General features: G+C 43.5%; 1 long non-coding RNA gene across 1 annotated transcript in view; it reads left to right on the forward strand.

Annotated features, from left to right (window-relative positions):
• Positions 1-26024, forward strand: part of LOC138657884 (uncharacterized) — a 172791-nt gene extending 146767 nt beyond the window's left edge. Inside the window, exon 4 of the long non-coding RNA XR_011317239.1 lies at positions 25679-26024. This is a non-coding gene — a long non-coding RNA (uncharacterized lncRNA). The remainder of the gene's footprint in view (positions 1-25678) is intronic.
• Positions 26025-26195: the final 171 nt, after the last annotated feature.

The raw sequence follows: 26195 nt of genomic DNA on the forward strand, positions 1-26195 counted from the left end.
TGTGTGGTTGGTGATTTCTCCATGGTCTTCTTGCTTCTTTTGGTCACATGCTTCCACTCATCTGCTTTTGGAGGTTCTCTGACACTTTTTGCACCTTCTGTGACCAGTAGAGATGCTTCTGTTCTGTCTAGAAAGTCTTCATTCTCTTTGATGAGTTTCAAAGTTGCTATTCTTTCTTCCAGACCCAGCACCTTTTCTTCTAAAAGGGCCACTAGTCTACACTTCTGACAGGTGAAATTGGATTCTTCTTCTGGTCAATCTGTGAACATGTAGCACATGCTGCAGCTCACCATGTAGGTTGTCACATCTGCCATGTTGCTCCTAGATCCTGCTGACTTGCTGTGTGTTTTCCTTCTTGTGTGATCTACTCAGCCAAGCTCTCTTGCAATAATGTCCTACAGGCAAAAATTCGCGCGCCGTAAGGCGCGCGGTTTGGTGATGCTTTCGAAGCAGCTGGTCCCGGCTGTACCCAACGATCTTCTAGCTTAGGGAGACTTCGCTTCTCCCAGAAGGCACCTGGAATATGCAAATTAGCCTCCTGAAGCTTGAATCCCTGGTTTGGTGATGCTTTCGAAGCAGCTGGTCCCGGCTGTACCCAACGATCTTCTAGCTTAGGGAGACTTCGCTTCTCCCAGAAGGCACCTGGAATATGCAAATTAGCCTCCTGAAGCTTGAATCCCTGGTTTGGTGATGCTTTCGAAGCAGCTGGTCCCGGCTGTACCCAACGATCTTCTAGCTTAGGGAGACTTCGCTTCTCCCAGAAGGCACCTGGAATATGCAAATTAGCCTCCTGAAGCTTGAATCCCTGGTTTGGTGATGCTTTCGAAGCAGCTGGTCCCGGCTGTACCCAACGATCTTCTAGCTTAGGGAGACTTCGCTTCTCCCAGAAGGCACCTGGAATATGCAAATTAGCCTCCTGAAGCTTGAATCCCTGGTTTGGTGATGCTTTCGAAGCAGCTGGTCCCGGCTGTACCCAACGATCTTCTAGCTTAGGGAGACTTCGCTTCTCCCAGAAGGCACCTGGAATATGCAAATTAGCCTCCTGAAGCTTGAATCCCTGGTTTGGTGATGCTTTCGAAGCAGCTGGTCCCGGCTGTACCCAACGATCTTCTAGCTTAGGGAGACTTCGCTTCTCCCAGAAGGCACCTGGAATATGCAAATTAGCCTCCTGAAGCTTGAATCCCTGGTTTGGTGATGCTTTCGAAGCAGCTGGTCCCGGCTGTACCCAACGATCTTCTAGCTTAGGGAGACTTCGCTTCTCCCAGAAGGCACCTGGAATATGCAAATTAGCCTCCTGAAGCTTGAATCCCTGGTTTGGTGATGCTTTCGAAGCAGCTGGTCCCGGCTGTACCCAACGATCTTCTAGCTTAGGGAGACTTCGCTTCTCCCAGAAGGCACCTGGAATATGCAAATTAGCCTCCTGAAGCTTGAATCCCTGGTTTGGTGATGCTTTCGAAGCAGCTGGTCCCGGCTGTACCCAACGATCTTCTAGCTTAGGGAGACTTCGCTTCTCCCAGAAGGCACCTGGAATATGCAAATTAGCCTCCTGAAGCTTGAATCCCTGGTTTGGTGATGCTTTCGAAGCAGCTGGTCCCGGCTGTACCCAACGATCTTCTAGCTTAGGGAGACTTCGCTTCTCCCAGAAGGCACCTGGAATATGCAAATTAGCCTCCTGAAGCTTGAATCCCTGGTTTGGTGATGCTTTCGAAGCAGCTGGTCCCGGCTGTACCCAACGATCTTCTAGCTTAGGGAGACTTCGCTTCTCCCAGAAGGCACCTGGAATATGCAAATTAGCCTCCTGAAGCTTGAATCCCTGGTTTGGTGATGCTTTCGAATCATCTGTGAATGCCGGCGGCCGCCGCCGGCATTTATGTGCCCCCGCCGTACCCGGTGGGCAGAGAGAGGGAGCCCGCATCGGGCCCCTTCTCATCTGCTCACCGGGCCCCTTCCGGCGCTGCGGCGGTTTCCTATTGATGTGCGGGCGCGCGCCCGCACGTCAATAGTTAACAACAGCCGCCAGTCAATTGGAGGCTGGCGTCTGATGTCGGCCGCAGGCGCACACGTCGCCGGTGTCTGACGTCATTGTCAGTCGCCGGCGAGTGTGCTCTGTTGGAGGGAGCTCATCGCTGGAGCGCGGACAGGTGAGGAGACTTTATTTTTTTTTTTTATAACGGTGGATACACTGAGGGCAATGCTGGAGGACACTGGGGCAGATTGCTGGAGGACACTGGGGCAGATTGCTGGAGGACACTGGGGCAGATGGCTGGAGGACACTGGGGCAGATGGCTGGAGGACACTGGGGCAGATGGCTGGAGGACACTGGGGCAATGCTGGAGGACACTGGGGCAATGCTGGAGGACACTGGGGCAGATGGCTGGAGGACACTGGGGCAGATTGCTGGAGGACACTGGGGCAGATGGCTGGAGGACACTGGGGCAGATGGCTGGAGGACACTGGGGCAGATGGCTGGAGGACACTGGGGCAGATTGCTGGAGGACACTGGGGCAGATGGCTGGAGGACACTGGGGCAGATGGCTGGAGGACACTGGGGCAATGCTGGAGGACACTGGGGCAATGCTGGAGGACACTGGGGCAATGCTGGAGGACACTGGGGCAGATTGCCACAGGACACTGGGGCAGATTGCTGGAGGACACTGGGGCAGATGGCTGGAGGACACTGGGGCAGATGGCTGGAGGACACTGGGGCAGATTGCTGGAGGACACTGGGGCAGATGGCTGGAGGACACTGGGGCAGATGGCTGGAGGACACTGGGGCAGATTGCTGGAGGACACTGGGGCAATACTGGAGGACACTGGGGCAATGCTGGAGGACACTGGGGCAGATTGCTGGAGGACACTGGGGCAATGCTGGAGGACACTGGGGCAGATTGCTGGATGACACTGGGGCAGATTGCTGGAGGACACTGGGGCAATGCTGGAGGACACTGGGGCAATGCTGGAGGACACTGGGGCAGATTGCTGGAGGACACTGGGGCAGATTGCTGGAGGACACTGGGGCAATGCTGGAGGACACTGGGGCAGATTGCTGGAGACACTGGGGCAGATTGCTGGAGGACACTGGGGCAGATTGCTGGAGGACACTGGGGCAGATTGTTGGAGGACACTGGGGCAGATTGCTGGAGGACACTGGGGCAATGCTGGAGGACACTGAGGCAAATTGCTGGAGGACACTGAGGCAGATTGCTGGAAGACACTGAGGCAATGCTGGAGACACTGGGGCAGATTGCTGGAGACACTGGGGCAGATTGCTGGAGACACTGGGGCAGATTGCTGGAGGACACTGGGGCAGATTGCTGGAGGACACTGGGGCAATTTTGGAGGACACTGGGGCAATGCTGGAGGACACTGAGGCAGATTGCTGGACACACTGGTGGTAATATTCTGGACACACTGGGGGCAATGCTGGACGCACTGGGGCAGATTGCTGGACACACTGTCTGCGGGCAATATGCTGGACACACTGGGGCAATATGCTGGACATACTGGGGCAGATTGCTGGACACACTGGGGGTAATATGCTGGACCCACTGGGGCAGATTGCTGGACACACTGGGGCAGATTGCTGGACACACTGTCTGGGGGCAATGCTGGACACACTGGGGGCAATATGCTGGAGACACTGGGGCAGATTGCTGGACACTGGGGCAATATGCTGGACATACTGGGGCAGATTGCTGGACACACTGGGGGCAGGACTGGAGGCATGGGCAGAATGTAGACACGGGGCATGATTGGAGACACGGGGCAGAATGAAAGACATGGGGCAGGATTGGATCATGGAGCAGGATGGATGCGATGGAGACATATGGGGCAGGATGGGGAGATCATATGGGGTAGAATGGATACTCATGAGGGCAGGATGCGAGAACATATGGCTGGAGCCAGGAATGAGACACACGGGGCCAGGATGTGGAATATTATTACCATAGGGGCTAATTAAGGGATATTATTACTGCAGTGATGTATTTATTTTATTTTTTGAGTATACTGTTTTAAATGGGGGTCGGTCCTGTTACTGTGCAGAGTGACACTATATCGCCTTTTTTTCTTCATGTGGTGTAATGTAGAAGTTGTGATAAATTAAGTAATGTGTTCTGCAAGCGGAGCTCGAGATAACTGTGTTATTTCCTGCAGAAACGAGTCCTGGCTGGAAGAAATGATGGCGGTCTGTGCTGGATGAAAGATGAAGGACTTCACCTAGAGACGTCACTGGTGAGTCAGTGTTACCTATACACTGACACTATACACTGTATACTATATAGAGGTCCTGTGTATAATACCACCAGTGATCTCTGTATTACCTCTACACAGACACTGTATACTAAGTACAGATCTCCTGTGAATACTGGCACTTATGGTGATAGTATTGTGTTGTTGTTTTTTACTGATCAGTATTGTAGTATTCAGTCACTATGTGGTGGTAATATGTGGTCTGGAAATGGTGTTGTGGTATTTGTCCCTTGTATGTGATATTTGGTCACCAAGTGGTGGTAATATGTGGTCTTGACATGGTGCGGTGGTATTTGTTCCTTGTATGTGATATTATTCGATCACTGTGGTGGTAATATGTGGTCTGGTCATGGCACGGTGGTATTTGTTCCTTGTATGTGATATTATTCGATCACTGTGGTTGTAATTTGTGGTCTGGTCATGGTGCGGTGGTATTTGTTCCTTGTATGTGATATTATTGGTCAAAATATACCTAAATTGTATTGCAGATTCTAACAAATATTTAATAGGTTACAGTAGAGTAGGGCCCGGCCATTTTTCTGGAATAATCTGGTTCGGGTATATCATGACCCCCGTCACATGACCGGGGGGGGGGGCACAGTGTCTGAACAGCCCGGGGCCCTGGCTACCCTTAATCCACCCCTGCCTACTGATGTTACATCATTAACATCTTGGAATACTTTACCTGTTACATCTTGAAAAGCTCTCTCCCATTGTTTAGTTATTTTTCTGTTTTTTCTTTTTTTCTATTTATAAGTCTGTTCACAAGTCAAGCCTGCTGATACCAATTTTGGTGCATGGAAAATGTGCGGAGGAAACACTGAATCATACCTACTAAGTTGATATGACAGTATGAATCATGATTATCTGTCTTTTCTATGTGCTGTGCCCTTTTCACATGTCTGTTATGGTAATTCATATATAGTTTCCTTTTAATGGGTACAGCACCCTATTGTTGATATACTCAATTGAGTTTGACACATACTAGGTACTACGCTATGTTGAGTCTCCGGTGCATATTATGCAGAATTCATTATCCAGTACGGCGCTTGGTTCTCTGCTTGGCTGGACGCTTGCGTTCCATTCAAGCGGCGTCCTTGCGTTCCACAATACGGGCATGCTCCGCTTGACACCGGAAGTACGCGCCAGACACCGGAGGTGCGTCACACGCTGGGGTCGGAGCCTCGTGAACGCACCTCTGAGTCAGTCTTTAAAAACCACAGAGGTGGGGAAGCCGGTAAGCGGCATAAGCTAATTTCACACTAGCGTTGTTGGCTGCACGTTGCAATGCGTCGTTTAGGAGAAAAAACGCATCCTGCAAAGTTGTCTGCAGGATGGTTTTTTTCCCCATAGACTAACATTAGCGACGCATTGCAACGTATGGCCACACGTCGCAACCGTCGTGCGACGGTTGCGTCATGTTTTGGTAGACCGTCGGCACAAAAAAAGTTAATTGTAACTTTTTTTGCACGTCGTGTCCGCCATTTTCGACCGCGCATGCGCGGCTGAAACTCCACCCCCTCTTCTCCGGACCTTACAATGGGGCAGCAGAAGCGTCGTAAACGTTGGGCATTATTTTTACAACGCACGTCGGGCCGACACTAGTGTGAAAGCAGCTTAATACAGGCTATAATACTCCCCTGATGAGTCTATTAGGATGAAACGCATCGGAAGACGCCGGGTCTATACGGATGCTTGAGCGTCACTCCACAGCTCCTGGGGAATCCAGTGACATGGGTGAGATCTTTCCATGTAAATGGTTGTAAAAATGACACAAATCCACACATGCCAATGGTTTAAAAAAAAAAAAAAATGTTTGGTATATACCAGCTTATTTCCACGCAAGATGACCATAAGGGATGCTCATGATATACTTGATGAGGCAGCATGATCCCGTTGTGTATGGATTCATCTTGGTGGTTTTTTCTTATTGGTTAAGCCTCTATTATATATACTGACTGCAGCAAAATGTACACACATAATAAGTAGCCTCCAACATTGGTCACGTTTGTTGGTTACATGTTTGTTGGTTTCTTGATATATGCTGGTCACGCTTAGTCAGCAAGTATACATCCCAATATAGTTATAACCCCGGAAAGCAAGAGCGGTTGTATGTTGATAGGGGTATATTTTTATGGGATCATATGGGCAATAGGTATGGTACAGATAGGGATGAATTTGCGTATGACAATATAGGGTATTATTGTATACTATATGCATAGCCCTTCCGTACTACGTGACAAGTGTGTACTGTATTATAGCGTGATATCGCTAAATTAGGCTGCCAGCTGTTTTTTTGCATAGGTCACAGGTAGTGACATCCTAGCAACGTCAGTAATTTTTAAATAGTTTTTTCTTTACCATTTTTTGTGTTGGTATAAGGTTCACCGTGGCACATGTTTGGTGTTTTTTCCTTTTGTGTATTGTATATGTTTTATATCATCGAGTAAAAGTTAAGTTTTATATCCTATTGCTATTTTCAATATGTCATACGTAGGATGCACAGCAAGCAAATTAAAACCACGGATCTCAGAACATCTTAGGGATTTAACCCCTTAATGACAGCCAATACGTCTTTTAACTGACCTGAGATATAAGGAATAGCCTCCCCATACAGGTGACAACCCAGTAGCTGTCGACTGTCCACTATAACTGACAACTTGCTGCATCAGCCACGATCAGTGTTTGCACCGTCCAACTCTGTTTAACCCCTTAGATGCTGCTGTCAATAGGGACTACATCATTATAAATGGTTAACGGAGTGTGGGGGCTTCCTATTTAACCAAATTGGTGCCCTCAGATCTTGATTTTGTGGTCCTGATGTTTGCAATGGCAATTCATGACCAAATCGCGGCATTAGAGTCTGATTGCTGTAGTAACCTGTTCAGAAGTTAGAGACATTTACAGTAGGTGGTAATAATACACATTTTCATTCCTATCATGCCACTTTGCATTAATTCCTGTAAAGCACCTGAAGAGTTAATAAACTACCTGACTGCAGTTTTCAATATGTCAGGGGGTGCTGTTTTTAAAATGGTATCACGTTTGGGGGTTTCCCAATATATGAAACCCCTAAAGTCACTTCAAACATGGATAAGTCCCTAAAAAAATATGTTATGAAATGTTATTTATTAATGGTTTGCTGTGGTATGACTATCTGGATTAAAGGAATAATCATTCAAAGTTTGAAAATTGCTAATTTTTTAACATTTTTCTCAAATATCTTATATTTTTTATAAATAAACACAAAACATATTGACCTAAATTTACCATTATCATAAAGTAAAATGTGTCACGAAAAAACAATCCCAAAATCACTGGGGTTTGTTGAAGCATTGCAGAGTTATTACCACATAAAGTGACACTGGTCAGATTTCAAAAATTTGGCTCCGTCACTAAGGGGATATGAAACAACAAAGAAACAAATTGCAACATTTCTACAGCTGCAAAACATTTTATGATATATCATGCACACAGTACAGCATCCCTTCAGGTTTATGGCTACACGTGTAGCATTTTGGATCTTTAACTTCAATACCAGAGCACCAAATGTGTTGAATAAACAAAATGAAATTATATTTCACAATTAAAGCAATCATGTCTCTCTGAAAATGTTTTTAATATGAGTTTTGTTTTTGTTACATTTTATAGGCCAGTAAGGCTTCTTTCACACTAGCGTCGGAATCTCCCCGTCGCAATGCGTCGGGGAGAGATTCCGACGCTAGCGTTTGCTGCATTGCACAATGGGTGCAGCGGATGCATCTTTCCGGCGCATCCGCTGCCCCATTGTAAGGTGCGGGGAGGTGGGGGTGGAGTTCTGGCCGCGCATGCGCGGTCGGAAAAAGTGGTCCGTCAGGAGAAAAAAACGTTACATGTAGCGTTTTTTGCTCCCGACGGTCCGCCAAAGCACGACGCATCCGTCGCAAGACGGATGCGAAGTGTGGCAATCCGTCGCATATGCGTCGTCAATAGAAGTCTATGGGGAAAAAACGCATCCTGCAAGCACTTTTGCAGGATGCGTTTTTTCTGCAAAACGACGCATTGTGACGGATTAAAAAAAACGCTAGTGTGAAAGTACCCTTAGTCTAACCTCTATTGTTGGTAAAATATTTGAAGGGTTTCTGAAGGATGTTATTCTGGATTATCTCGATGAGAATAACTGTTTAACTCCATATCAGCATGGGTTTATGAGAAATCGCTCCTGTCAAACCAATCTAATCAATTTTTATGAAGAGGTAAGCTATAGGCTGGACCACGGTGAGTCATTGGACGTGGTATATCTCGATTTTTCCAAAGCGTTTGATACCGTGCCGCACAAGATGTTGGTACAAAAAATGAGAATGCTTGGTCTGGGGGAAAATGTGTGTAAATGGGTTAGTAATTGGCTTAGTTGAGGGTGGTTATAAATGATATAGTCTCTAACTGGGTCATTTTGACCAGTGGGGTACCGCAGGGGTCGGTATTGGGACCTGTTCTCTTCAACATATTCATTAATGATCTGGTAGAAGGTTTACACAGTAAAATATCGATATTTGCAGATGATACAAAACTATGTAAAGCAGTTAATACAAGAGAAGATAGTATTCTGCTACAGATGGATCTGGATAAGTTGGAAACTTGGGCTGAAAGGTGGCAGATGAGGTTTAACAATGATAAATGTAAAGTTATACACATGGGAAGAAGGAATCAATATCACCATTACACACTGAATGGGGAAACCACTGGGTAAATCTGACAGGGAGAAGGACTTGGGGATCCTAGTAAATGATAAACTTACCTGGAGCAGCCAGTGCCAGGCAGCAGCTGCCAAGGCAAACAGGATCATGGGGTGCATTAAAAGAGGTCTGGATACACATGATGAGAGCATTATACTGCCTCTGTACAAATCCCTAGTTAGACCGCACATGGAGTACTGTGTCCAGTTTTGGGCACCGGTGCTCAAGAAGGATATAATGGAACTAGAGAGAATACAAAGGAGGGCAACAAAATTAATAAAGGGGATGGGAGAACTACAATACCCAGATAGATTAGCGAAATTAGGATTATTTAGTCTAGAAAAAAGACGACTGAGGGGCGATCTAATAACCATGTATAAGTATATAAGGGGACAATACAAATATCTCGCTGAGGATCTGTTTATACCAAGGAAGGTGACGGGCACAAGGGGGCATTCTTTGCGTCTGGAGGAGAGAAGGTTTTTCCACCAACATAGAAGAGGATTCTTTACTGTTAGGGCGGTAAGAATCTGGAATTGCTTGCCTGAGGAGGTGGTGATGGCGAACTCAGTCGAGGGGTTCAAGAGAGGCCTGGATGTCTTCCTGGAGAAGAACAATATTGTATCATACAATTATTAGGTTTTGTAGAAGGACGTAGATCTGGGGATTTATTATGATGGAATATAGGCTGAACTGGATGAACAAATGTCTTTTTTCGGCCTTACTAACTATGTTACTATGTAATTTTCTTGTGTACTGTCTCTTTCTGTATATTATCTTGGTCTTTTGTGGTTTGATGGTAATTTACCCGTTAGGACCTGAAAATATGTCAGGTGACATTGAATTGACAACTTGATTGGTCCACGCAAACTATAAAAGACTGGAAAATGTCAGAAGGCATTGAACTTTGATAAAGATATTTGCTAGATCGAAAGGCGGCGCTTTAACCCCAGAGGTTCACTATTTTGTAAGGAGTTTTTTTTAAATCTATTTCCACTTTGGACTAATAAAGTTTTAAAATAATTTTTTATAAAGAAGCTGTAACATCCTCCGATTTTTTCTACATATCTCGTCATGTTTAGACGAAGTTCCGTGCTTCTGTGGGTCTGGTGAGCTGGCTGTGAAATGAACCAGGGAGTGGAAGATGGGGAAAAACCAAAGTAGGAGAAGGAAAGGGAGTTATCACACTTACTAAACCAAGCAACAGTCACAGCTAAACCCACCAAATACCTTCTTCTCATATAACCACTAACCACTATCCTCATAACCATGCAGAAAAAATCGCTCTGATGAAGAGTGTCAGTCAGGACCCAGACTATATAGGGGATAGGAGTAGCTAATAGTGATAAGCGAGTATACTCGTTGCTCAGCTTTTTCAGAGCACGCTCGGGTGGTCTCCGAGTATTTGTGACTGCTCGGAGATTTAGTTATTGTCGACGCAGCTGCATGATTTACGACTGCTAGACAGGCTGAATACATGTGGAGATTCCTTAGCAACCAGGCAACCCCAACATGTACTCAGGCTGTCTAGCAGCCATAAATGATGCAGCTGCTTTGACAAAAACTAAATCTCAGAGCACTAACAAATACTCGGAGACCATCCAAGCGTGCTCAGGGAAACCCGAGCAACAAGTATACTCGCTCATCACTAGTAGCTAACTATACACAGCTGAGAAACCAAGCTCTCAGAGCACTCAACATTGACCCCTGATGTATTTTTATTTTATATTTATCATGCTATACAGTCCTTTTTGCACCTTTTTTCTTCATATGATCTCTGCATTCTAATCAGGTATGTGTCACACATATGGTGCAGACAGATGGCACATGGATGTCACACAAATGGTACACATGTACACACGTATGGCCAACAGAATGTTACATGGAAAGTAAAAACAGATGTATGTTTTAAGCTCTTTGAAAGGGGCCTAACCAAACTTTCTTCTCTCCAATCCATTAGTGAGGGTCGTATTTCTGTCCAACTACTAAAACCACTAAAATAATGCTTATGTGATGCCCCAGGGTCCTGGTTGTTACGGTGGCATTGCTTTCCTCACGGGGAGAGTGATGTCACACTTGGAAGCAAGGGAAGATCTCTTCTATCAGGTAATCATAATGCGCACAACATGTTCACACTCCAGGCCAGAAGGGAGCTCTGAACCTGGTTTTCAGGGGAACTTCCCTATTTATAGATTCTGGTTTTGGAGGGAAAGTCAGTCAGTGAATCAGAAGAAGCCAGAGAGGAGCTTGTCTTAGAACTTCAGCTAGGCGGAGCTGGTACGATAGGAGAATAGCTGAGCAGACGTGGGGGTCTGCAGCTCCTGGCGGAAAGAGGAAGGAAGAGAGATGTGTGATGGGCCATGCAGCCATGAGAATAAGCTGCAGCTCCTGGACAGGGAAACAGAGAAGGAAGAACAGTGTAACGTGAGCACGCCGGAGAGCGAAGCGCAGGCGAGTGACACCAGGGAAGGACAGCAGCATGTGGGCTATCTCCCTGTGAAGCGCAGATTACCGGTACTCAGAATATTAAGGTTGTGAGGGACTCTAAGACTTACAGCAGAAACCATCAGGATAGCTGGATTATTATAAGTAACCTGTCCATCCTAATACCCAGGAGACACAGTGACACATAGAGCCCAGGTCGTGATAGAGACCCTGTAAAAAGGATCGAGCCACCTGTCATATGAGTTTGTGTCCCACCTTTATGGAGGACAGAGAGAACTGTGAGGACCTTGCCAGAAGCCATAGAAAGTAAGGGACTACAACATCACCTCGCTAATAAGCTTCTAACTCCACCTGGTAAAGGGGATTCTGGACTTCCTTCCAAGTCGGCTGGACCCTGCCTTTACCTGTGATCTGGTGCCCTGGACTGTGGCTGCCTTAAGTCTTCAGTAAACCAGGTAAAGAGACTGCAAACCTGTGTCCTCCGGTCTTTACTGCACCACTCACCATCCTCATCTATACACCGGGAGCCCTGGGGACCTACTTCACCTGTGGGAAGTTATACCATCTAGCTGTCATAACATTACCCCAGAGGACGCCTTTAAGCAGCGTCGGTCCCCACTGACCGAACACCACAGGTGGCGTCATGAACACAAACTTTAATAAACCCTTAAAAGACCTTTATTTGGGCGCCCAGGGCGACAGACCGGGTCACATCCACTGTGACATCCCCTTTAAGTACTGGATCGGGTACCGAGTACCCCACGGCCCTGGCGGGAGACTCACTTACACATGGCATCAATTATTGCACTGGTTTCCCAAATGTTGCAGAATACAATACAAATTTGTTTCTCTCACCCACATTTCTGCACCACCCTTTATCTCCCCCTTATCCCTGTTTATCATCCTACCCATGCTTGCCATTCTGCAATTGATCTAAGATTAACATCCTCCATAATATGAACTTTGCACCTCCGTATTCAAGATTTTTAAGCGTGTTTTAACAACACATCTTTTTGGACAAGCCTATTGCCTCACTTCTCTAACGTAACTCTTCCCTATTCTTTCTTTATAACTTTTCCTTAGAATTTGGTCCTTCCTACTCATTTCAAAGATAAAGCCGTGTGCACTACTACTAGTGGTGCCCAGGTAGGTTCCCACACCATGTGATACTAAAAGAAAGAACCTGGCACTCAACTTAATGCTCGTGAGATTTTAATCGTAGTAGCCAAAAAACGTTTTGGTCCTATATCTGGACCTTCATCAGTTACGTACTATGATGAAAAAGTGAATGACTGTAGTGTCATATAAGGCACAGCATGGTCTGCGTCTGGTATTTGCGCAGATAGGTTTAGGCACACAGACTGGACTTATTCACGCTGATAGGTGCTGTGCTTGTGTCCAGACACGGAATCCCCGCTTGTCCTACTCATTTGTCTCCACATCATCCATGCACCTAATAACATTTGGTAATTGTACTAAAACAGATGCTGACTGACGACCTGATCATGCAGCTTATTTAAAATGGACTACTTATTAAAATGATGACTTGACCATACATGACAAGCACGTTTTTACTATTGCTTCCCTCTATTTCTTTATAGATTGTAAGACTGTAAGCAGGTCCCTCACTCCTCCTGTAACTGTTGAACTATGTGTTACCTTGTAGTGTATTCATGCACATTTCCCCGCTAAATTGTAAAGTGCTGCGGAATATGTTTCAGACATATAAATAAAATTATTATTTTTATTATATTTACATATAGAGAAAACACAGCATTTGAAAAAGCAAATAAGTCAGGACAGTGAGAACCTTGATGCAGTGCATTATTACACAGGACTTATAGCAGCTTGGTCAGAATCTAAGAGGAAGGAGGAGGGTGGTCAGCAGCTAATTGCTGTATAGAAACCAATGGGCTGATTTGAGCTGACACTCCATAAGCCATTAGTGGCCAATATCACTATGTTACACTATGTAACATTAATTTTCTCACAGCAGAAGGATGACGGAAGATAGAAAAAGCAAGTTGTTTGAAGACTTACTTATTTTCCGGTAGTTTAACTAATTAAGGCATTTTAATAACTTGGGAATATCCCTGCAACATAGAATCATAGAATAGTAGAGTTGGAAGGACCCTCTTGGGTCATCTGGTCCAACACCCTGCTCAAAGCAGGATTCACTAAATCATCCCAGACAGGTGTCTGTCCAGCCTCTGCTTGAAGACTTTCAAGGAAGGAGAACTCACCACCTCTCATGGCAGCCTGTTTCACTCACTAATCACCCTAACTGTCAAACATTTTGTTCTAATTTCTAATCTGTGTCTCCTCCCATTCAGTTTCATCCCATTGCTTCTAGTCTTTCCTTGTGCAAGTGAGAATAAAGATGATCATTCTACAATGTGACAGCCCTTCAGATATTTGTAGACAGCTTAAGTCTCCTCTCAGTCTTCTTTTTAGCAAGCTAAACATTCCTAAATCATGTAACTGTTCCTCATAGGACATGACTTGCAGACCGGTCACCATTCTGGTTGCTCTTCTCTGAACTTGCTCGAGTTTGCTGATGTCTTTTTTCAATGTGGTGCCCAAAACTGGACACAGTATCCCAGATGACCAAAGAGGAGTATAGGGCAATAATGACTTCACTTGATCTAGACTGTATGCTTCTGTTAATACATCCCAGAATTGCATTTGCCTTTTTGCTGGTACATCACACTGTTGACTCATTTTCAGTTTATGATCTATTAGTATACCAAGTCTTTTTCACATGTGCGGTTGCTCATCCCTATTCCTCCCATTCTGTATATGCTTTTTCATTTTTATTGCTCAGATGTAGTACTTTGCATTTTTCCCTGTTAAAATCCATTCTGTTAGTTGCTGCCCACTGCTCCAGTTTATTTATATCTTTTTGAATCCTCTCTTTCTCTTCTCTAGTATTAGCTATCCTTCCTAGCTTTGTGTCATCGGCAAATTTAATCAGTGTACTCTCAATTCCTTCATGTAAATCATTGATAAAGATGCTGAATAATACAGGGCCCAGGACAGAACCCTGTAGTTCCCCACTTGAGACATTCTTCCAACTGGATGTGCAGCCATTTACGACCACTCTTTGGGTCCAATCACTAAGCCAGTTATGAAATCACTTAATAGTTGCCTTGTCCATTCCATACTTAGTCATTTTTTCAATAAGGATGGTGTGAGATACTTTGTCAAATGCTTTGCTGAAGTCAAGATATACTATATTTACAGCATTTCCCTGATCCACCCAGTCAGGGATTCTGTCATAGAAGGAAATTAAGTCTGACATGACTTATTAGTTACAAACCCATGCTGACTCTGGTTAATCACTTCAATCTTATCCAGGTACTTACATACATGTTGTTTAATAATTTGTTCAAAGATCTTTCATGGTATAGAAGTCAGACTCACCGGCCTATAGTTCACTGGGTCCACTTTCCTCCCCTTTTTGAAGATAGGAACAACATTTTCACTTTTGCAGTCTTCTGGGACTTCTCCGGTTCTTCAAGAATTTTCAAAGATTATGGAGAGTGGTTCAAAAATGTCTTCTGCTATCTCCTTCAGTACCCTGGGGTGCAATTCATCTGGACCTGGAGACTTGAATTAATTTATTTTAGCTACGTGTTTCTCACTATCTTTATGTTTATAGATATCCTGGATTCTTATATTCCTTTAATAGGACAGTGAAGATCAGTTGATGTTACATTTCCTTTCTGAGAGAAAACAGATGCAAAATAGGAATTTAAAAGTTCAGCCTTCTCAACATCCTTTCTTACCATTTCATCATTTTCATCCTGTAAAAATCCTATAGCATCTTTGACTTTTCCTTTACTTTTGACATATCCCCAAAATTCTTTTTTTATTTCTTTTGATGTCTCTTGCAAGCCTTAGTTCATTGTCAGCTTTACTTAATCTGATTTGTGCCCTGCAGGTTCTGCAAACAGCATTATATTCTTCTTTAGATATGCTTCCTTCTTTCCATTTGATAAACATTTCTTCCTGTTTAGCATGTGTTTAAGTTCTGTGTTATTCCATCCTGGTTTCCTTAAATGCTTCGTATTCTTCCCTCTTTTAGGAATTGTTAACGATTGTGCTTTGAGAATCAAATTTTCAAGATTTCCCATACTTCCTGGAACTTATTGTCCTTAATATCCAGTCATTGGTTCCCTCCGATTCTCTTTCTGAGTCCCTTAAAATCTGCCTTTCTGAAATCTAACCTTGACGTCTGAGTCTTGACAGTTCTTCCTCCTCTAGTTATCCAAAACTCTAAAATAGCATGGTCGCTACCTCCTAGGGTCCCAACCACTCTTACCTCCTCAACCATTTCCTCCCTGTTTATAAGGATTAGATCCAAGGTATCAGATCCCCTTGTTTTCTCCCCTACCTTTTGGAAGATAAAGTTGTCAGCAAGAGAGGATAAGAATTTGCTTGACCTGTTAGTTTAGCCTGAGAGCGATTAAAAACAAATGTCTGGATAGTTGAAATCTCCCATGACCACTATGTCATATTTTTTGGAGAACTTGGCCATTTGATGCATAAAGAGGTCATCCATATCTTCAGCTTGCACATGCAGCCTGTAGTAAATGCCTACAATGGTGTACTTTCCATTGTGCTCTCCTTGCCTAACCCAAACAGTTTCCACAAAACTCCCAGTCTCTGAAGCTTCAATCTCGGTGCAGATATAAGCTTTTCTAACATACAATGCAAAACCTCCTCCTTGTTTATCAAGTCTGTTTCTTGCAAATAAGTTGTATCCTTCTAGCCTTGTATTCCAATCATATGTATTCCAATGACATCATAATTTTTCTCCTGTGTAAGTAGTTCCAATTCTCCTTGCTTGTTGCCCATGCTTTGTGCATTTGTATATAAACATTTTAGCTTGTGATTGGTTTCTCTTCCTCCAATATTTTTATTATTTAGATTTTTTTGTCTTTGCTGTTCCTTTCCACTTCTAATAACAGAGTTCTCAATAGTATTTGTCACGTGTATAGCTTTTTCTGGTCTTTTGCTTCCCATCCCACATTGTTCTAGTTTAAAGCTCTCCTGATGAGTGCAGCAAGGCGACTTCCAAAATACCTTTCCATTGAAAAATGAAATAACATACGGTATTTTTTTTAAATATCCGTAAAGGTTTCACCCAGGTTTCCCTCTGTCCGCCTGATGACCAATTATATAAATTTTTTATGAGAAATCAAAAGAAAGGGGATCAAATAATTATTTGGAAACAAAAATGTAATTTATGGGCTTTGTGGAAAAAATGTAAGAGGAAATTATTCAGACTTTATGTATATTGTACATTTAGAGGGTCGATTGAGTGGATGACAGAAGAATACTTGTGGCCAGTGAAACTAATGGGCCCCATGTTTGCATGTTATTTTCTGTTAAACAGGGCCTATTTTTTTGGTAGAGGGCAGCTGACATGTAAGTCACCTTAATTGTTTTTGACATTTTACCCTGGCTACACCATATCGCAGTCTGAACATAGCTAATTTCGGCTAACTTTTAAAGCTACTTATTAAAATGAAAATAATCGAGCTTAAAAAATAAATGTATTTTCTACTGTACAAAGCTTGCAAATTTGATGTGACAATTCCATTTAATTAAAGTGACTGGAGCTCGAAAGCTATTCAGGATATGTCACAGAATATTTGTTAGAACTACTTCTACCTTATCTTGAACCTTCTTTCAAATACATTTCTTTTTGGTTGAATTAATTATTGGACTGCAGGCCTACATTCTTTTACTTTGGAGCTACAACATATAATCTTTACTTAAACAAGCTCAATTCCTCTGACTTGTCAAAAGTTAATTGCACAGTTATGTGCTTCCAGCATGGGACTGCTAAATTGGCCAATAGTAGAACTAGCTGCTATTAAGAAAAATAAAAATAGCTCCTAAATTTCTCCAGTAACTGGCTACCTAGTGCTAATTACTTTTCAATTATTTATGCCCTTATGCATATTTTCACTATGTAATATTAAAAGAGAGAAATGTAAATACTATAAAAACAAGTAGAGAATTTGGCTTCCAATTCATTTGCAGAATGAAAACAATTTCAAAGTAGTGGAACGTGAATATAGTAATTATATCGCAAGAGTGCAAATGCATAAAACAGATTTCAGTTGTTAAATTATTCATTTATATTCCCCAAATACAATTCTATGTTTGAAAACAACCTAATAATTGCACACTTTATGCATTTCATTTCACCATTTTGTAGGTCTCCAGCTTTCATGCTTTTATGACCTATTCCCATTACTTCTCATTTTTTGCCTAATTCTTATGTTCCTGCTTAAAGGGAACGACCTGTCAGCATGGTTTGCATATGGAAATATTGGTATGGCAGTATAGCTGCCTGTCCCATGATAAAACATTTATAAAAATCCAAAAAATTTATTAAACAAAAAACATAATTAAAAACAAAACCTGACATGTTTCTGGCATGTCAGTGTCCTTAGTCATGGGATAGCATAGTTTAATAATTTTTTGGGATTTTACATTGACCTAACCCAGTGCAATACCAGCCTGATGTGTATCTAGCCTCTACTCTAGACTTATGACTGGTACATCAGATACCTACATAAAAGATATTTTTTACTTTACTTTTTAGCCAATACAGCTATGCCATTATTTCTATAAGTAGAAACGTTACTGATGAAAAAATGAGTGTCAACTCATCAAGAAGTTTTCACCAAAATTCTGTTGTAACACTCCTTGAAATTTAGCCAAATTTTTTGCACCTTTTGAAGGTGTGCAAAAATTCTACTACCGGCGTAGGCAGAAATGGAACACAATGGAGTGTAATATAGGATTCCTGGTAAAGTCATCCTAGTTTGCAACACAAAAGTGGCATTTTTTACTCCAGAAATGTATGCCAGTTCTTGTGCTGTAAACATCACAGAAAAAGATACAGCCATACCAACACCAGGTGTGATTACCAATGCGCTAGCAGGATGCAGAAAACCCTCATGATAAAAGCGGGGGCACAGGTGCAAAATACTGATGCAAACAGCCACTCACAAACCTACCAAGTCATGGATGGGGTGGCTGTGTAGTATTAAACATGCACACAGATGGTGCTTTCATAGGATGCCAATCACACAGATACAGTTGCTTCTCACAAAATTAGAATATCATCTTAGAATTTATTTCAGTTTCAATGCAAAAAGTAAAACTCATATATTATAAATAGTCATTACAGAGTGATCTATTTCAAGTGTTTATTTCTGTTAATGTTGATGATTATGGCTTACAGCCAATGAAAACTCAAAAGTCATTATCTCAGTAAATTAGAATAATTACCAAAAACACCAGGAAAGGCTTCCTAAGCATTTAAAAGGGTCCCTTAGTCTGTTTTAGCAGGCTCCACAATCATGTGGAAAACTGCTGACTTGAAAGATGTCCAGAAGGTAGTCATTGACACACTCCACAAGGTAGGTAAGCCACAAAAGGTCATTGCTAAAGAAGCTGGCTGTTCACAGAGTGCTGTATCCAAGCATATTAATGGAAAGTTGAGTGGAAGGAAAAAGTGTGGTAGAAAAACGTGCACAAGCAACTGGAATAACCACAGCCTTGACAGGATTGTTAAGAAAAGGCCATTCAAAAATTTGGGGGAGATTGAGTGGACTGCTGCTGGAGTCATTGCTTCAAGAGCCACCACACACAGACATATCCAGGACATGGGCTACAAGTGTCACATTCCTTGTGTCAAGCCACTCATGACCAATAGACAACACCACCAGAAGTGTCTTACCTGAGCCAAGGAGAAAAAGAACTGGACTGTTGCTGAGTGGTCTAAGGTGTTGTTTTCAGATGAAATTTTGCATTTCATTTGGAAATCAAAGTCCCAGAGTCTGGAGGAGGAGTGGAGAGGCACACAATCCAAGCTGCTTGACGTCTAGTGTGAAGATTCCACAATCAGTGATGGTTTGGGGAGCCATGTCATTTCTACCAGGAAATTTTAGAGCACTTCATGCTTCCCTCTGCCAGCAAGATTTTTGGAGAGGGAAATTTCATTCTACAGCTAGACTTGGCACCTGTTCACACTGCCAAAAATACCAAGACCTTGGATAAAGACCTTTGGTTATCGCTGTGTTTGATTGGCCAGCAAACTCTCCTGACTTTAAACCTATAGAGAATCTATGGGGTATTATCAAGAGGAAGATGAGAGACACCAGACCCAACAATGCAGGCGAGCTGAAGGCTGCTATCAAAGCAACCTGGGCTTCCATAACACTTCAGCAGTACCACAGGCTGATCTGTTGTGAATTCTGTGGCTGAATTCACTCCTGTGGTCACAAGTGGTACTGCAGCTTCTGAGCTTCCTCCCTCAGGTGTTCTGGTGAGCTCGTTAACTGCTTCATTACTTAACTCCGCCTGATGCTGCTATCCTTGCTCCTTGTCAATGTTTCAGTGTTGGATCTGAGCTTCTCCTGATTGTTCCTGTGACCTGCTGCTCTGTATAGCTAAGTGCTTTTTGCTTTTTTGTTGCTTTTTTTCTGTCCAGCTTGTCTTTTGTTTTGCTGGAAGCTCTGAGACGCAAAGGGTGTACCGCCGTGCCGTTAGTTCGGCACGGTGGGTTTTTTTTGCCCCCTTTGCGTGGTTTTGCTTTAGGGTTTTTTGTAGACTGCAAAGTTCGCTTTACTGTCCTCGCTCTGTCCTAGAATATCGGGCCCCACTTTGCTGAATCTATTTCATCCCTACGTTTTGTCTTTTCATCTTACTCACAGTCATTATATGTGGGGGGCTGCCTTTTCCTTTGGGGAATTTCTCTGGGGCAAGTCAGGCCTATTTTTCTATCTTCAGGCTAGCTAGTTTCTTAGGCTGTGCCGAGTTGCCTAGGTAGTTGTTAGGCGCAATCCACAGCCGCTTTTAGTTGTGTTTAGGATAGGATCAGGTGTGCAGTCTACAGAGTTTCCACGTCTCAGAGCTCGTTCTTGTATTTTTGGGTATTTGTCAGATCACTGTGTTTCTACTGTGGTGATTCCACTCATGCTATTTCTGATTGTCCTAAGCGCACTAAGCGGTCCGCTAGGTCTGCCGTCATTGGTACTGTACAGTCCAAATTCCTTCTGTCCATTACCTTGATATGCTCTTTGTCGTCGTTTTCTGTCATGGCGTTTGTGGATTCGGGCGCTGCCCTGAATCTGATGGATTTGGATTATGCTAAACGTTGTGGGTTTTTCTTGGAGCCTTTGCGGTGTCCTATTCCATTGAGAGGAATTGATGCTACACCTTTGGCCAAGAATAAACCTCAATACTGGGCCCAGCTGACCATGTGCATGGCTCCTGCACATCAGGAAGTTATTCGCTTTCTGGTGTTGCATAATCTGCATGATGTGGTCGTGTTGGGGTTGCCATGGCTACAAACCCATAATCCAGTATTGGATTGGAATTCCATGTCGGTATCCAGCTGGGGTTGTCAGGGGGTACATGGTGATGTTCCATTTTTGTCGATTTCGTCATCCACCCCTTCTGAGGTCCCAGAGTTCTTGTCTGATTATCAGGATGTATTTGAAGAGCCCAAGTCCGATGCTCTACCTCCGCATAGGGATTGTGATTGTGCTATCAATTTGATTCCTGGTAGTAAATTCCCTAAAGGTCGATTATTTAATTTATCCGTGTCCGAACACGCCGCTATGCGCAGTTATGTGAAGGAATCCCTGGAGAAGGGACATATTCGCCCATCGTCATCACCACTGGGAGCAGGGTTCTTCTTTGTAGCCAAGAAGGATGGTTCGCTGAGACCATGTATTGATTACCGCCTTCTTAATAAGATCACTGTTAAATTTCAGTATCCCTTGCCATTGTTATCTGACTTGTTTGCTCGGATTAAGGGGGCTAGTTGGTTCACTAAGATAGATCTTCGTGGTGCGTATAATCTGGTGAGAATCAGGCAAGGAGATGAATGGAAAACTGCATTCAATACGCCCGAGGGTCATTTTGAGTATCTAGTGATGCCGTTCGGACTTGCCAATGCTCCATCTGTGTTTCAGTCTTTTATGCATGACATCTTCCGTGAGTATCTGGATAAATTCCTGATTGTTTACTTGGATGACATTTTGATCTTCTCAGATGATTGGGAGTCTCATGTGAAGCAGGTCAGAATGGTTTTTCAGGTCCTGCGTGCTAACTCTTTGTTTGTGAAGGGATCAAAGTGTCTCTTCGGTGTGCAGAAAGTTTCATTTTTGGGGTTCATCTTTACCCCTTCTACTATCGAGATGGATCCAGTTAAGGTCCAAGCCATCCAGGATTGGATTCAGCCGACAGCTCTGAAAAGTCTGCAAAAGTTCCTGGGCTTTGCTAATTTTTATCGTCGCTTCATCTGTAATTTTTCTAGCATTGCCAAACCATTGACCGATTTGACCAAGAAGGGTGCTGATTTGGTTAATTGGTCTTCTGCTGCTGTGGAAGCTTTTCAGGAGTTGAAGCGTCGTTTTTGTTTTGCCCCTGTGTTGTGTCAGCCAGATGTTTCTCTTCCGTTCCAGGTCGAGGTTGATGCTTCTGAGATTGGAGCAGGGGCGGTTTTGTCACAGAGAGGTTCTGATTGCTCAGTGATGAAACCATGTGCTTTCTTTTCCAGGAAGTTTTCGCCCGCTGAGCGTAATTATGATGTGGGCAATCGAGAGTTGCTGGCCATGAAGTGGGCATTCGAGGAGTGGCGTCATTGGCTTGAAGGAGCTAAGCATCGCGTGGTGGTATTGACTGATCATAAGAACTTGACTTATCTCGAGTCTGCCAAGCGCTTGAATCCTAGACAGGCCCGTTGGTCGTTATTTTTTGCCCGCTTCGACTTTGTGATTTCGTACCTTCCGGGCTCTAAAAATGTGAAGGCGGATGCTCTGTCTAGGAGTTTTGTGCCCGACTCTCCGGGTTTATCTGAGCCAGCGGGTATCCTCAAGGAAGGAGTCATTGTGTCTGCCATCTCCCCTGATTTGCGGCGGGTGCTGCAAAAATTTCAGGCGAATAAACCTGATCGTTGTCCAGCAGAGAAACTGTTCGTCCCTGATAGGTGGACTAATAAACTTATCTCTGAACTTCATTGTTCGGTGTTGGCTGGTCATCCTGGAATCTTTGGTACCAGAGAGTTAGTGGCTAGATCCTTCTGGTGGCCATCTCTGTCACGGGATGTACGTACTTTTGTGCAGTCCTGTGGGATTTGTGCTAGGGCTAAGCCCTGCTGTTCTCGTGCCAGTGGGTTGCTTTTGCCCTTGCCGGTCCCAAAGAGGCCTTGGACACATATTTCGATGGATTTCATTTCTGACCTTCCCGTTTCTCAAAAGATGTCAGTCATTTGGGTGGTCTGTGATCGCTTTTCTAAAATGGTCCATCTGGTGCCCTTGGCTAAATTGCCTTCCTCCTCTGATTTGGTACCTTTGTTCTTTCAGCATGTGGTTCGGTTGCATGGCATTCCTGAGAATATTGTTTCTGACAGAGGTTCCCAGTTTGTTTCAAGGTTTTGGCGAGCCTTTTGTGGTAGGATGGGCATTGACCTATCCTTTTCCTCGGCTTTCCATCCTCAGACTAATGGCCAGACCGAACGAACCAATCAGACCTTGGAAACATATCTGAGATGTTTTGTTTCTGCAGACCAGGATGATTGGGTGTCCTTTTTGCCGTTGGCTGAGTGCGCCCTTAATAATCGGGCCAGCTCGGCTACCTTGGTTTCTCCATTTTTTTGCAATTCTGGGTTCCATCCTCGTTTCTCTTCAGGACAGGTTGAGTCTTCGGACTGTCCTGGTGTGGATTCTGTGGTGGATAGGTTGCAGCAGATCTGGACTCAGGTAGTGGACAATTTGATCTTGTCCCAGGAGAAAGCTCAACTTTTCGCTAATCGCAGACGCCGTGTGGGTCCCCGACTTCGTGTTGGGGATCTGGTTTGGTTATCTTCTCGTCATATTCCTATGAAGGTTTCCTCTCCTAAATTTAAACCTCGTTTTATTGGTCCGTATAGGATTTCTGAGGTTCTCAATCCTGTGTCTTTTCGTTTGACCCTCCCAGACTCCTTTTCCATACATAATGTATTCCATAGGTCGTTGTTGCGGAGATACGTGGCACCTATGGTTCCATCTGTTGAGCCTCCTGCCCCGGTTTTGGTGGAGGGGGAATTGGAGTATATTGTGGAGAAGATTTTGGATTCTCGTGTTTCTAGACAGAAACTCCAGTATCTGGTTAAATGGAAGGGTTATGCTCAGGAAGATAATTCCTGGGTTTTTGCCTCTGATGTTCATGCTTCCGATCTTGTTCGTGCCTTTCATGCGGCTCATCCTGGTCGGCCTGGGGGCTCTGGTGAGGGTTCGGTGACCCCTCCTCAAGGGGGGGGTACTGTTGTGAATTCTGTGGCTGAATTCACTCCTGTGGTCACAAGTGGTACTGCAGCTTCTGAGCTTCCTCCCTCAGGTGTTCTGGTGAGCTCGTTAACTGCTTCATTACTTAACTCCGCCTGATGCTGCTATCCTTGCTCCTTGTCAATGTTTCAGTGTTGGATCTGAGCTTCTCCTTATTGTTCCTGTGACCTGCTGCTCTGTATAGCTAAGTGCTTTTTGCTTTTTTGTTGCTTTTTTTCTGTCCAGCTTGTCTTTTGTTTTGCTGGAAGCTCTGAGACGCAAAGGGTGTACCGCCGTGCCGTTAGTTCGGCACGGTGGGTTTTTTTTGCCCCCTTTGCGTGGTTTTGCTTTAGGGTTTTTTGTAGACTGCAAAGTTCGCTTTACTGTCCTCGCTCTGTCCTAGAATATCGGGCCCCACTTTGCTGAATCTATTTCATCCCTACGTTTTGTCTTTTCATCTTACTCACAGTCATTATATGTGGGGGGCTGCCTTTTCCTTTGGGGAATTTCTCTGGGGCAAGTCAGGCCTATTTTTCTATCTTCAGGCTAGCTAGTTTCTTAGGCTGTGCCGAGTTGCCTAGGTAGTTGTTAGGCGCAATCCACAGCCGCTTTTAGTTGTGTTTAGGATAGGATCAGGTGTGCAGTCTACAGAGTTTCCACGTCTCAGAGCTCGTTCTTGTATTTTTGGGTATTTGTCAGATCACTGTGTGCGCTCTGATCGCTAAGCACACTGTGTTTCTGGATTGCCTTCATAACACCTGTCATTAGCAAACATAACACTGATCACCTCCATGTCACAGCTCATTGATGCAGTAATTGATACAAAGGGAACCCCAATCAAGTATTGAGTGCATTTACTGAACATACATTTCAGTAGGTCAACATTTCAGATTTTAAAATAATTTTTCAAGCTGGTGTTTTAAAGTATTCCAATTTACAGAGATAATGACTTTTGGGTATTTGGTTGAAAACCATAATCATCAACATTAACGTAAACACTTGAAATAGATCACCCTGTTTGTATTGCTCTATATAATATGAGTTTCACTTTTTGTATTGCAGAACTGAAATAAATTAACTTTTTGATGATATTCTAATTTTGTGAGAATCACCTGTATGTGTGATGCACAGTGTTAGGTTTACAGCTTATTGATGACTCCCATACTATAAGATCAGGTGGGCTGCCCAGCACTATATAAGTGCACCCCACAAGGACAGACACCCCAATTCACCGAGCCAACAATAAAGGGTCTGACTGCATCCTGCATAGAAATGGAAAAATGTACAATAAAAAAGTCCTTGTGCTGGAGTAACATTTCTGTCAGAGGTGCATGGCAAGTATAAACCGCAAAAAAATTAATTCAGAGATGCATGCATCTTAATGAATTTGTCTCATCTTACTCCAGCACGCCTTTCATTAAGACGAGCATACTAGACCCCAGCATTAATGAATCGGGGCTATACCCTTCATAAGTCAGCATACCGTGTGCAGCAGTGAATGAGCTGCAGGAGAGAGTATTTTGAGTATAATGTTACAGGGGCAGCATCAACACATTTTGATGCAGAGCTTAAAGGCAAGAGGGATGGAATGCAGCCCAAACATCTATGGTTACCATGATGACTGGAGGCATTGTAGGCTCCAAGCCTGTCATGTGTATATGACTAGTAGGTCTTTTTGGTGCCTCAGAGTCGCCTACTTAACTTTTTATTTTTTCTGGACAATTTACCAAAAAAACAGACAACTTTTTTAACGTACATTACATATTGGAAAATCATAATAAATCATTGTGATTATTAGTGTTACATGTCTATAGCCCATCATTCACAGTAAACTGTAAAATTATGATAAATACATTCATAATAATCTGTATAAGTTTTCTTCAGTTTCAAAAAAACTCACAGGGGCCTTCTTTTTTTTTTTTTTTACAGACGGCAAACAAATGCCCCATTTTACAGACTGTTCTGGAATTTCTGGACTTTTGGCAACTCTGTTTGTCATGGCCTAGAAGGCTGCCTCTCAGTGTAACACTGATAGACTATACTGCTTTGGAATGCAATATATCACAATTGCCAACTTTCTTGGAATGTCTGGGAGTCACCTGGAGAAAGGGTAGACATCCCGGAATTCCAGAAAAATTACTAAATATACCAGGCATTGCAGAAGACTCCTAAAAGACAGAAGTCCTCATCTGTTTGCATTGCCAAGATGTCAAGCTATGTCATCCAGGGGAGCATTTTATTGGTTTGATTGGAGCTTTACCCAATGTAAGGGGAGCAGAGATGCAAAAAAAAGTATACATACAAATAAAATTATTATTAAATAATTATTATTTAGAGAAGATTTTACTTTTTAGTGACAACCCATATAAAAATATATATAGTGTTTATGGTAAAGAAAGATGTAAAAGATGTATTAGTTATACTACTATTAGTTATATTAGTTATC

This window comes from Ranitomeya imitator, chromosome 1 (genome assembly GCF_032444005.1).
Source record: "Ranitomeya imitator isolate aRanImi1 chromosome 1, aRanImi1.pri, whole genome shotgun sequence".
Lineage (NCBI taxonomy): Eukaryota > Metazoa > Chordata > Amphibia > Anura > Dendrobatidae > Ranitomeya > Ranitomeya imitator.